This window comes from Leiobunum rupestre, chromosome 11 (genome assembly GCF_980474605.1).
Source record: "Leiobunum rupestre chromosome 11, qqLeiRupe1.1.hap1, whole genome shotgun sequence".
Classification (NCBI taxonomy): Eukaryota; Metazoa; Arthropoda; class Arachnida; order Opiliones; family Sclerosomatidae; genus Leiobunum; species Leiobunum rupestre.
The window spans coordinates 15,254,607-15,267,202 of NC_143394.1; the positions used below are offsets into that span (position 1 = coordinate 15,254,607).

A 12,596-nucleotide genomic window follows, 5' to 3' on the forward strand; every position below is an offset into this window, starting at 1 on the left:
ATGGCAAAGTCCAATTTAAAATCAAACATTTTGAAAAAATCGGATTTATTTGATGAGGTCGTAAAGTGATTATTTCAAAAATGCGCCGAATTGTCTGAGCGTTACTGACCGTAGCCATAAAAAGTTGTATAAGTGGACGTAACGCAACGTCACTCACACTTTTCCCATAGAGGTAATACACTCCTAAAAGGCAACTATGGCCGGAGCTATGAAGTGATATTTCTGCTCAATAATATTTCAGTGCAGTTTTACTTAAGCCGAAAATATTAGAAATGCTTTCCGTAAAACATATGGTACAATTTGAGAAAACCCTTTCGACACTCTGTAGGCTTGGAATAATACTGACTATTGTAACCTCGTAGCGAAAGCCAAGGCAGGAAACGTTTTGTCAGCCGTAACTAGTGACACCAGTTAGTAAATGTAAAATATATACTGTATTTATTTAGACATGACTCTAACGCTATTAAAATGGTCAATTGTCCGGCGACGAGCGACAGGTCGAAAGAAAGAAAGAACCTGTTTCGAAATAAAGTCCAAATGTTTGTAATGATATTGAAGAGTGTTACCTCGTAGTGTAGGCGAAGGTAAAAAACATCTGTCCGTTGTGACTATTGAGCCAAGTTTGTAAAAGTGTTACCTATTGTTAGTCATTAACACCTGACAGTAACGCGAGGGGTGTAGTACTACAATGGTCCATAGTCCGGCGAAAAGGGAAAGGACTAAAGAATAGGCGAGCAACCAGAGCCCGTCGAAAAGCAGTGGGGTGTCCACGGGCAAACAGAAAGTGTACCATTCGCAAAAACATGGTTTGCGGGAAGCGTAAATGCAAGGCGAAACATCGAGGGTAAGAAAATTTCAAGGGGGACAGGCAGAAGAAATAGCTTTTAAAGCCAAAAATCGGTAGCAACGCTAAAGTCCCGCCTGGACAGATTTCGTGCGTGGTGTTAATTCCCGTTGAATTTCCTCTATCTTGTATTGCATATCCCACCTCTGTGTATTATACAGGGTGGAAGCCTCAGCCGTGGTCCAGCCTCGGTACTTCTCCTAGTACACCAGAGTGCTGCGGGTCGAACACTTCTACAGGCGCTGGTGTTTCACAAATAGAACAATGGGATAAATATAAGCGCATCTTTATCCAATCGCCAAAAAAAAACAATTGAAGATGTGCTTCTAATTCTCCCATTGGTCGATTTTTACACTGGGAAAAGTACCGAGGCTGGACCACGGCTGAGGCATCCAATTGGTCTATTTTTGGCCTACCAGCGCCTGTAGAAGTGTTCTACCCGCAGTACTCTGGTGTACTAGGAGAAATACTGAGTGTGGACCACGGCTGAGGCTTCCACCCTGTATTATTTATTTTCAAAATCTTGTATAATTTTTACCTTGAATGATTTCTGTAAATTGCTTAATTTTTCTCTCACGTTTTAAATGCTGGGCACAACAAGTGTACAACACTTTCTCATAATGTTCAATAAACTATTATTTATAAATAACAACGATCGTACTACGATAGTACTGAAATTGAACGAGTTATTTCATAATGAGCAAATAATTACGGTCGTATAAAAACAAAATATTAAACAAAAAGAAGCATCACGTACATGTAATAAATTAAATGAATTCGAGCCGTTGTATATGAACGATCATAAGAAATGAAATCATTTTTTGGCTTTAGTTTGTTCAGTAGATGAAATGCGTTTCAGAACATTGGTTTAAGTTAATTCAATTTTTGAATGAATAACATGTTCAAAAAATATTTTTGAAAATTCTCAAACTTCACTATTCTATTGGGCATTTATTGAGAAAACAAAGTGACATAAACTTTCTTCCAGTACTGTATCCTAGTATTCACTATCGTATTTATATTATCGCTATTTTAACCCAAATATTTTATTATTATGTAATACAATAACTTTTATCGTTCCATTCTTCTGTCACGCACAAGTCATTCTAAGAACAAAAGGAACCAAGAGGAGCTAAACTACACTTCACTTCTCATTCAGAGCAAACTAGCTGATGGTCTAATTTTCCGTCATGTAATAAAACGCGTTGTTCCTTTATAGCTTCATGATTGCGTTGCTGAAGAATCTTTTTCATTTTACTCGACATTCGCTGCTGCAGTTGATTCGTCCCTCTCCTCCAAGCAACATTTAAACTGTTTCTTTTCAATTTGTTCGAGTAAGTTAACTCTACAATTTTTAAATTATATTTAAATGTCATCTATAAAGCAATTTCGAAGAAAATTTCTTTAAATGGCACAAATGCTGGTTTTTCTTAAAATTTCCAACCTTAATAGGTAACGTAATAAAAAGCTATTTTAAATTAAATTGATTCTGTTTATACATATAACTTATTCGAAAAAGTGTATTCATTCTGTAGCACAACCTACAAGCACGTAGAAGAACACTAGACAAAAGCGTTCCTTGTGGGTTTTATTTTCCTTAATATTTTCCAGTATAAGCACATACAGGCTTAAACTGAACCAGCGATAAGGCGAGAGACAATGTCCGATTTGATAAAGGACAGAGGCGTCAAAGTACAAAGAAATTAAAATTGCGGAGAAGTAAAGCGGATAGCGAGTACTTTTAATTTAATGATTGGTTTAATTACAATTATTTCCTGATCTAATTAGTCCAAGAGCCCATGACAAGAGTCGTATAAGATTAAAAAACTAATTTCGAGCCCCTCCCAAATTTACATGTATAAGACAAAATTACTTTTTTACTCTTATACGCCGTTTGGTTCAGATTTGAAGGTTATTTTAGCGATATTCGGTAAGGGCACGTTGAGACCAATCGAATGATACCAATATCAGGTCATATCAATTTTCAAGGTCACCGGAAGTGACGGCAAGGTGATTCGTATTTCCGGAAAGCCCCCCCCCCCTTTGACCCGTAAGACCAACAGTTCTTTGTTACAAATCACTAACCTAATTAAATAACTTGACCCATCGTGTACCTTATCACATGCTTATTTTGTCATGGGCTCTTGGACTAAATACGCATAGGGAGACTTTTGAAGTTATAATTTATTTTGTCATGGGCTCTTGGACTAAATACGCATAGGGAGACTTTTGAAGTTATAGTTTATTTTGGCATGGGCTCTTGGACTAAATACGCATAGGGAGACTTTTGAAGTTATAGTTTAAAGAAATTTTTGGCAGATTTTCGGCTGTTTCCATGTCCCGTCTCGTTACGGACAATCTAAGCTCAAATCACCAAATGGGTAATAAAACAAATTACCGTAAATATTCACTTTCCTCCAATAGCCTTTTGGGTCCAACGCCCCTGGATAATGCAAAAAGATACACTACACTTTGAAATCAGTAGCAAAATATCTTGGTTATCTTTGCATAACGCGTAATAAACTGATAAATTTCAAATTTGGTTCAGATTTTTTTAAATTTTTATTTAAAAACGACCCCATAATTATTGTATAGCTTACTTTGGTTTATGAAAAATTACAAAAATATACATTGAAAATGTAAATGTTGTCGCATTAGGCCAGGGGTGTGTCCATTTCCAAATGTAAAAATTGTCCTTTTGAAACTAGGAGCAACAAATACAAGGATAACGCAGCCAGCCTTTAAACACGCTAACGAAGGGTTGTGTACGAATTTCATTGGACGAGCGTCACGAGCCTTTACGCTGAACGTTTTACGGGCGGGGGGGAGACAATTTCCCAATTTTCCCCTTCCGACGGCAGCAGGCGCTAAAGCGTCTAGCCAATGAAAAATGTACACAAGAAAATCCACGACTTTTCACGGGTTGCGTTCTCTTTGTAAGGGGTGTTGTGTTTGTTGCTCCTAGTTTTGAAGGTGGAAATCAGCCTTAAAATTCGAGAGATTAAAGTTAAATTTCGGAATAATCGAGATGAGCATTATTGAATTACATATTTTATTAACAATAAAAATTAATATTCAAATATGTTTTTTTTAATTAATTCAAATTTCAAGTTGTTGTGGATTTCCAAATATAAAAATCCCCATTATCGTTACATTGAGACGTATTCTAACTAAAATAACTTTTACAAAACGGAAACTAATACTTGGTAGTTTTTTCGCCATTTAAATATTTTACCTGAGAGTTCAATTCTTGGCATTAGTTTTATAGATCTGTTATTAGTTTCAGAAAACTGAAAGATCAGTCATGTTGGGGTGGAACTATTCCGTCGTTCTGGTTCTCGCATTTCTCGCGGCTTCGTCATTTTTCGTCGCTCAAATCGAAGGAGGACATCCAGAAACAAAGGTTGCGTCTTATCATAAAGACGCAAACCCAATTATGGGACGTTTATTGGAAGGGAGAAACAGCAGGTAATTGGCCCTAGCATTTCGTTTTCTAAAGCATATTGTTCTGTCGTGACAATAAATTATTAAAAAAGATGATCGTTTAACAAATTAAATATTGAAAAACACAAATATCTGCGCAAACAACATATTTATCAATTTAAATGTATAAAAACAGGTAATTTCTTAAACACATTATCTTAATTAAAAGGGCTTATTAATGTAGGGACGTGGCAGCTCTTTTTCATGTTTTATCGATCCGCCTTTAAGACGTTTTGAAGGTCGAAATGGCCATTTTGAGGGTTGAGGTGGACATTGAGAAAACATTGTCCATTGGGGCACCTTGCTCTTAATAAAATACGCTTTCATTTGGGTTTAGGAACGGCCTAACATCATTTTGTTGTAGACGTATTTTAAATCGCTTTGAAGCCTAATTCCTTTTCACGGTGCATCTTTATTTGCAGATCACGGAACGCATTGCAACGCTGGGACTTTTTGGGGTTTAATTGAGTTCTATTTCAATTAATTTTAACTGTATTTCCGTGATTTTTGTACGCCAACGATGAAAGGCAGTTTGTTTGTCTCAAGCCTCGTACGAGGTTTAAATAAGATTTTGTTAATATCATAATTATTTAAATAAAATGTAATAAAGAAACTACATTTCCATCGTACATATATTATAACAACGGCGACAGAAGTTTTATCTTTGCTAATGTTGAAAATTATTTGATATAAGCCGATTTTTCACGTTAATTTTTCTGGCCATACACGGCTTCCATAATCTTCATGACCCATTAGGCTCACACTCATTTATTAATTCTGGCCATTAACAGCTACGATAATCACCATGACCCAGCAGGCTCACAGGTATTATTTTTTCTGGCGGTACGCGGTTTTGATAAGTAAGTTCCACATTTATTTATTAATTCTGGCCATATATATATATATATAAAATTAATTTAATATTAAACCTCGTCACTGTACATTATTTCTTTCCTTTGAGAAATCTCCCACGAGAAGAAATACCAGCTTCCCTTAAATGGCCCCCTTTAAGGCGACTTCGTTAGTTTCTTGACCTAGTGAATATATACAACCTGACTAGACTTTAGTTTAGTTAAGTTAAAAAATGATCGTGTCACTTATGGTAGTTCCGGGCCGGGACTGGCACGGGCGGATAACCGGCGATCGCCAGTTAGATCGGGACCAACTCAAATTGGGGCCAAAGAGGGAAAATTGGGCATTAATGAGGAATGGGGCCAACACGATTGCATAGCCGGTGGGGTCAACTAGTAGCCAGTCCAGCAATGGGTAGTTCCCTTAGCCACTGCTAGCCTGATGTTAAACAATTATCGTTCTTTTATGGCCCTGCAGTCTCTTGTAACTCACTTCCTGACTCGATCACTGGTGCTTTTAGTTTTTCCCAATTTAAAAGTTTTCGTTTCTTCATTGTTGAACCGTTACCGCTATTTATCCGCATTTGATTTTACAGTTTAAAATCTGCATCGTGGCCGGAAACCGGGTAAGATGGTTTTGGAGCTAAAAAGGCTTAAAAACGCGATATTTAACACTAGTTGTGAATTTCACCTCCCCTTTTGGGGAGCGGGGGAAAGATACCCCCCACGAATGTCCACCAATTTTTCCAGTTACCCTATTTGAAAATTTGGTCAAACCTTCATGCGCTCATTTGGTCAGCTCAATTAAATTGGTTATGACAAATAGGTGGTCAGCAAGACGTCTGTTTTTCCGAAATCTACCTTGAGCTTCACTTGAAATTCGATTGTTTTGAAAGAAATCGGTAAGTGTATTTTTCAGCAACATAGCGTATACTTTGTAAACGACAGAGGTAATTGTAATTGGATGGTATGAGTCGATGTCAAGAGCGTTTTTACCCTTTCCTTTGTAGATGAGGGCTTAACATGCAAAACCCATGTGCTATTCTTCATAATAGCCCATTATTATCATGGACTTTTTATATATTTAATTAAAACGGTATTTAAACAAGAAGCAAATTAACGGTTTAGGAGTTTTCAACATTATTTGCAAATTAATTTTCAACAATCACGTTAATTCATTCATATGTAACAGGGCCATGTGAATTCTGTGTGTGCTTTTAAACACAATTCATTATTTTAAAATTGGGCTTGTGTTGGTGTTATTTGTAGTTGTAAAGCCAATTTTAAATGACTAACATATCTAATAGGTGCTCTATTTTTCATTTCTGGCTCAAAAAGTTTTATATCATTCAATTTTTTAAGTACATAATTCATTTGGAAGGTTTTTTACGTGGATCCACTATCATTCTGTAGCTTTCACTTGTTATTTTAAGTGCAGTCTATTCCTTCTTGTGAAAAGTAATAGATGATATAAAATTAAATTTTTACATTAGTTGATACTTTTGCTATTACAAAAAAGGAAAAAATAATTTAGGAATCATTTTCTAAATGTATTTCGCAAGCTAACCAAAATGGTGGATTACAAAACCGTCCGTCGAGCCAGATTTGTACCAGCGACCTATGGATAACTTTATCACTCTACAGTCCACAACTCTACCAACTGAGCTATCGACGGTTGAGGAACTTGAAATTATATTTTAATTAATATAATCAATATTATAAAAGTTGAAAACCCTCCATCTAGCCGGATTTGAACCAACCACCTATGGATAACTGTGTAACTCGCCCTCTACAGTCCACCGGTCTACCAACTGAGCTATCAACGATTGAGGCGCGTGAAATTATATTTTAATTAATCAAATCAATAATATGAAGTTGAAAACCGTCCGTCGAGCCGGATTTGAACCAGTGGCCTATGGATAAATAAGTCACTCGCCCTCTACAGTCCACCGCTTTACCATCTAAGCTATTGACGGTTGAGGAGCTTGAAATTATATTTTAATTAATAAAATCAAACTTATAAAAGTTGCCGTCCGTCGAGCCTGATTTGCACCAGCGACCTAAGGATTATTTTAATACTCGCCGTCTACAGTCCACCGCTCTACCAATTGCGCTATCAACGGTTTAGGAGCGTGAAATTATACTTTAATTAATAAAATCGATGTTTTAAAAGTTGAAAACCGTCCGTAGGGCCAGATTTGAACCAGTGACCTATGGACAACTTTGACACTCGCACTCTACAGTCCACCGCTCTACCAACTTAGCTATCGACGGTTAAGGAGCGTACAATTATATTTTAATGTATAAAATAAATATTATAAAAGTTGAAAACCCCCGTCGTGCCGGATATGAACCAGTGACCTATGAATAACTTTAGCACTGGCTCTCTACAGTCCCCCGCTCTACCAACTGAGCTATCGACGGTTCATCCTAACTGTATAGCAAATGTGTCTGTGATCCGACAATGATCGTTCACTAATACATGCCAGTCAGAAATTAGTGCTGCGACATTATCTGTGCACAGCGTGAGATCAATGACCTTACTTCGGTTTCGAGTAACAAAAGTTCATTGTTCTTATTGAGAATATGAAGTTTGGTACTAACCACGTATTCCATTAGTTTGTCACCACGATCGTTGCTGTTACTGCTGCCCCAGACAACATGGTGGGCGTTCGCATCACATCCGATTATGAGTTTCTTTCCCGACCGCTCGCAGTGGTTAACCCATTTGGTCCCCTCCTTTGACCTTGTCGTGTAACTGAACTTTTGATTTAAATTTTATATTATTTTCGATTTCCACGGATATGTTTTAGAAGAAAATGCTAAAATACCACAGTATTATTTTCAGTTCTCGAAAGAATAAATAATTTTCTCAGGGCCACCTTATCCAAAAGGCAGATTAGGCAAAGTGCCTAGGGCCTACGAAAATTTTAGGATGCATAAGGGCCTACGATTCCATATAATAGGGCCTACGAATGTCCGAAAAGTCGGTAATTGAAAGATTTTTGCCTAAGGCCTACGGAAAGGTTAAAACGGCCCTGAATTTTCTAGACAAGTAGTGCCCATTTGCCATGGCTTAATGACTTCAAAGTCTGGATTACATTAGCCCTGGGACTAATTAATACAGGGACATTTCTGTGGAACTGAATTTGTTTATTAAGAAATGCGTTTTACCGTCTTTTACGTTTTAATGGAGCCCAAATGCTCCTGAATTAATTAGTCCAAACGTAGCCACACTAGAAAAGGCTCAAATATTTTTGCAGTTAGTGTTATTGACATTCTAATCAATGGGAACAAGAAAATTTAAAATTCCCGGTAAAATCAGATTTGAACTAAGCCGGTTCAATATTGAGAATAAAACCAACTATTGAAAAAGGTCAATGCTATTTTATATAAAGCAGTTGAAGTCATTTGAGTTTTTTACCATTACTGTAATATCGTCCAATTATTTTTATCTTCTTCGTGTACCCTGGTTTAACGAGAAAATGCTCTATCCGTCAGATCAACCCGCCGAAACCCCATTTGCGTTGCTTCTTAAACCAGAGCAGCCGAACCAAGTTTACAAAAACCTTCGCAACTTCGTGTGTCGTCTGCTTTAGTTTCGGGGTGACCAATTTCGCTATCCTACAAAGAAGGCTTTTTTTGAAGGTCGAGATTGCCAGGCTTATATTAGTTATTTTATATTATACATATTACATTTTTAATTTGTATTTAAATTACGTCAGGCATCGGTTTTAGGGAACCAATGATATACCAGGCTGATTTGAGGGCGGCTTACGGTTAGAGCGTGAGGGGTGTCGGGAGTGATGTTAAAACAGTCTAAACGCAGTCATTCTCCCGAAGCAGAAATAAATACGTTCTTGATAATACATTTCTACTAAATTCTTCACTGGGTTTATTCTTCGATTTCTCACAAAACCATCCAGAGGTTATTTTCCCTTTAAGCAGAATTGAGCAATGAGCGAAATAGGGAGTAAAATATTTAAAGAGGAATGACTTAAAACAGTGATTTTTAGGATTTTATTTTACTTTAAAAAATTCTGTTTATAAGGTAAAAATAAATTTTGGGATTAAACCATAAGAAAACGAGTTTTTTTCTCAAAATCTACGCTTTAGACGAAAAAAAAGATTAAAATAGTTAATGATTATCAAACGCTTTCTTTAAGTTTTAGTATGGTTGAAGTCGGCCATATTTTTCAAAATACCGAGTAGCCGTCGCCTGGAAACCGATATCATAGTTCAGTTAGAAAGTGTTAAACTTCAATGCCTTCTTGTTTAATGATGTCGATTTCCTTTTCAAGCCGAGGTTGGTGCTGAATCGATGACTGAACCCAGTAGTATAGGAGTAGAATTCAGATCGCATCCATTCGTAGTAATCAACTCATGGCGTGTTAAGAAAGTGGTAATGACAAAATCTTGCGGGAGTTCGTCTGCTTCTTGCTTGATGATATGCAGTTGGATGTCGTAATGTTTGTCCAATTTCTCCATTTTGGGGGTTTCAAGGTCATCAAGTGAACTATTCTTCGGGTGTTTAATATTTTTTTCCTCCAAATAATTATCTTTGGCAACTTCGCTAACGCGTTGCGTTCGTGTAACTATGATGGACGTCTGTGTCGATGGATTCCTGAGAAGTCGACTGGACTTTCCACTGGCTTTACGCGATTTAGTGTGAATGATTTCGTGACGTAATAAACGGCTTTTGCAATTGGCGGAGTAATCGCAACATTGACAGGAAAATGCCTTTTCATTTTTATGCTTAAGTTGGTGCTGCTTCAAGGTGCCTTTAGTCTTGGCGGAGTAATCGCAATATTGACAGGAAAATACCTTTTCATTTTTATGCTTAAGTTGGTGCTGCTTCAAGGTGCCTTTAGTCTTCGTGGAGTAGTTGCAATAACGACACGAAAATGGTTTTACATTTTTATGCTTAAGTTCGTGCTGCTTCAAGGTGTCTTTAGTCCAGGTAGAGAAGTTGCAATAGCGACACGAAAATGTTTTTACATTTTGGTGTCTAAGATGGTGTTGCTTCAAGGTGCCTTTAGTCTTGGCGGAGTAGTTGCAATATCGACACGAAAATGGTTTTACATTTTTATGCTTCAGTTGGTGCTGCTTCAAGGTGCCTTTAGTCTTGGCGGAGTAGTTGCAATAGCGACACGAAAATGGTTTTACATTTTTATGCTTCAGTTGGTGCTGCTTCAAGGTGCCTTTAGTCTTGGCGGAGTAGTTGCAATAGCGACACGAAAATGGTTTTACATTTTGGTGTCTAAGATGGTGCTGCTTCAAGGTGCCTTTAGTCTTGGCGGAGTAATCGCAATATTGACAGGAAAATGCCTTTTCATTTTTATGCTTAAGTTGGTGCTGCTTCAAGGTGCCTTTAGTCTTCGTGGAGTAGTTGCAATAACGACACGAAAATGGTTTTACATTTTTATGGTTAAGTTGGTGCTGCTTCAAGGTGCCTTTAGTCTTGGCGGAGTAGTTGCAATAGCGACACGAAAATGGTTTTACATTTTGGTGTCTAAGATGGTGCTGCTTCAAGGTGCCTTTAGTCTTGGCGGAGTAATCGCAATATTGACAGGAAAATGCCTTTTCATTTTTATGCTTAAGTTGGTGCTGCTTCAAGGTGCCTTTAGTCTTCGTGGAGTAGTTACAATAACGACACGAAAATGGTTTTACATTTTTATGCTTAAGTTGGTGCTGTTTCAATGTGAATTTATTATATGCTCTGTAAGTACATTTTTGACAAGTGAAAGGTTTGTCGCTCTTGCGAATCCGTTTGTGGCCTTCCATATTGTTGCGATGGCTGCTGAGATACAAAGGCGATTCACACTCGAATAACACTTAAGGCCTTAGTTAGTTTGTACTTTTTTGAGAACAGTCTTCTTCTCTTTTAAAGTGCCTCTGAAAATAAGAAAAACGTTATAATAAATATTATCAAGAATCATATAACATTTAAATTATAATGATTTAGTATATTTAAAAAGACAATTCCACTAGCGCCGTTTGGTTCGGGCCTAACTGCAATTTCCAAAGAGGAAACATTGAAATTCATGTTAAACCTGTGTAAGGAAATAAAGTTTCACGGATACGTCACCTCGCGTGCAAGAGAGTGGATGAAATATGGCCAAACCAATTTAGAAAAATAAAGGAAATGTAGGGGTTAAAAATGGAATTACAGGATTTTAAACTATCAAATCATAATATTATAGGATTATTTCAGAATTTGACGGGAACATTTCAGAACTTTATAAAATAATTTGAAAATGTTTTTGGATAATTTCAGAATATTAAAGGATCATTTCAGAATAGTACAAGATAATCAGAGTTGTGCAAGATAATCAGAGTTGTACACGATAATTTCAGAATTTTAAGGGATCATTTCTGAATAGTACAAGATCATTTCAGAATTTTATGAGACCAATTGTGAATTTTAAATGGTCATTTCAGTATGCCGGTCAAATTATTTAGCTTGAAAGCCCGATAGCTACACAGCGACTACACTCACTTGCTTGTAAACTGTGGCCCAAGGTGTTACAATTGTATCAAGGCCCTGGACACTCAGGGCCCGGCGGGCTGGTCCTTACCAATTCTTTACTTAATAATCATTAGTGGTAAAATATTTCTCAACACCGTATTAAGCCTAACTGAAATTTATGGGCCCGGGTTCCAGGCCGGCTAATTCAATCGTACGGCACTGGCAGGACGAAATGAAGGACGAGCTCCCCACCTCGGCGGCCATATACCCGGTGGTACAATTTAATGTAACTGCGCATTCCCGAGTTTTTGAAAAGACACTTTGGTATACATGTATAAGAAATAAACACTTTGGTAGTCTGCTTCTGGTTTTGTAAGGACAGTAAGGGCTAGCGAGCCTAGGGTAAAGAAGCCTGGCGTTAGTATTAATATCAAAAAAATATAGAAAGGAAGTGCTATGGTTAACTACAAAAACTTCCCTTTTTTAATTATCAAAGCAATTCAAATCACGGAAATAAAACGGAAATGGCCGCAGTAGCTTTTAGCCATTTCCCGAAACCAAAAACAAAACCAGAACTGTGCAATAAATGTATTGAAGCGTGTGATAAATTAAATGATTTAACCATAGATGAAATTATTCTATGGCATTACATATTCTCAAAGCATTTTTTGGGAAGTGCTGACTAGCCGGTACCAGGTTATGGGACAAATTAATATTATTTCTGAAGTAGTGTAGTTATTTACAATAAAAACTAACTTAAAATACAAACTAGTAATATACTTTAGGCTACAGCTGAAAATTCCAGCAATTAAATGAACGTACCACTAGATCGGTCAATTAACAAATCCGCAGCCCAGCCCAAAGAAACTCTACAAACTCCAATGAAGAGTTTAAAGCCAAAATTATATGATTTAAGATTTCAACAAAGAATATTTTCTGGCGAATGAAG

General features: G+C 37.0%; 1 long non-coding RNA gene across 1 annotated transcript; it reads left to right on the forward strand.

Annotated features, from left to right (window-relative positions):
• Positions 1 to 2,106: 2,106 nt before the first annotated feature.
• LOC149921446 (uncharacterized) lies at positions 2,107 to 4,863 on the forward strand. The gene is made up of 3 exons (XR_016477144.1): positions 2,107 to 2,178; positions 4,125 to 4,312; positions 4,750 to 4,863. It is a non-coding gene; the product is annotated as an uncharacterized LOC149921446 (long non-coding RNA).
• The last annotated feature ends 7,733 nt before the right edge of the window (positions 4,864 to 12,596 follow it).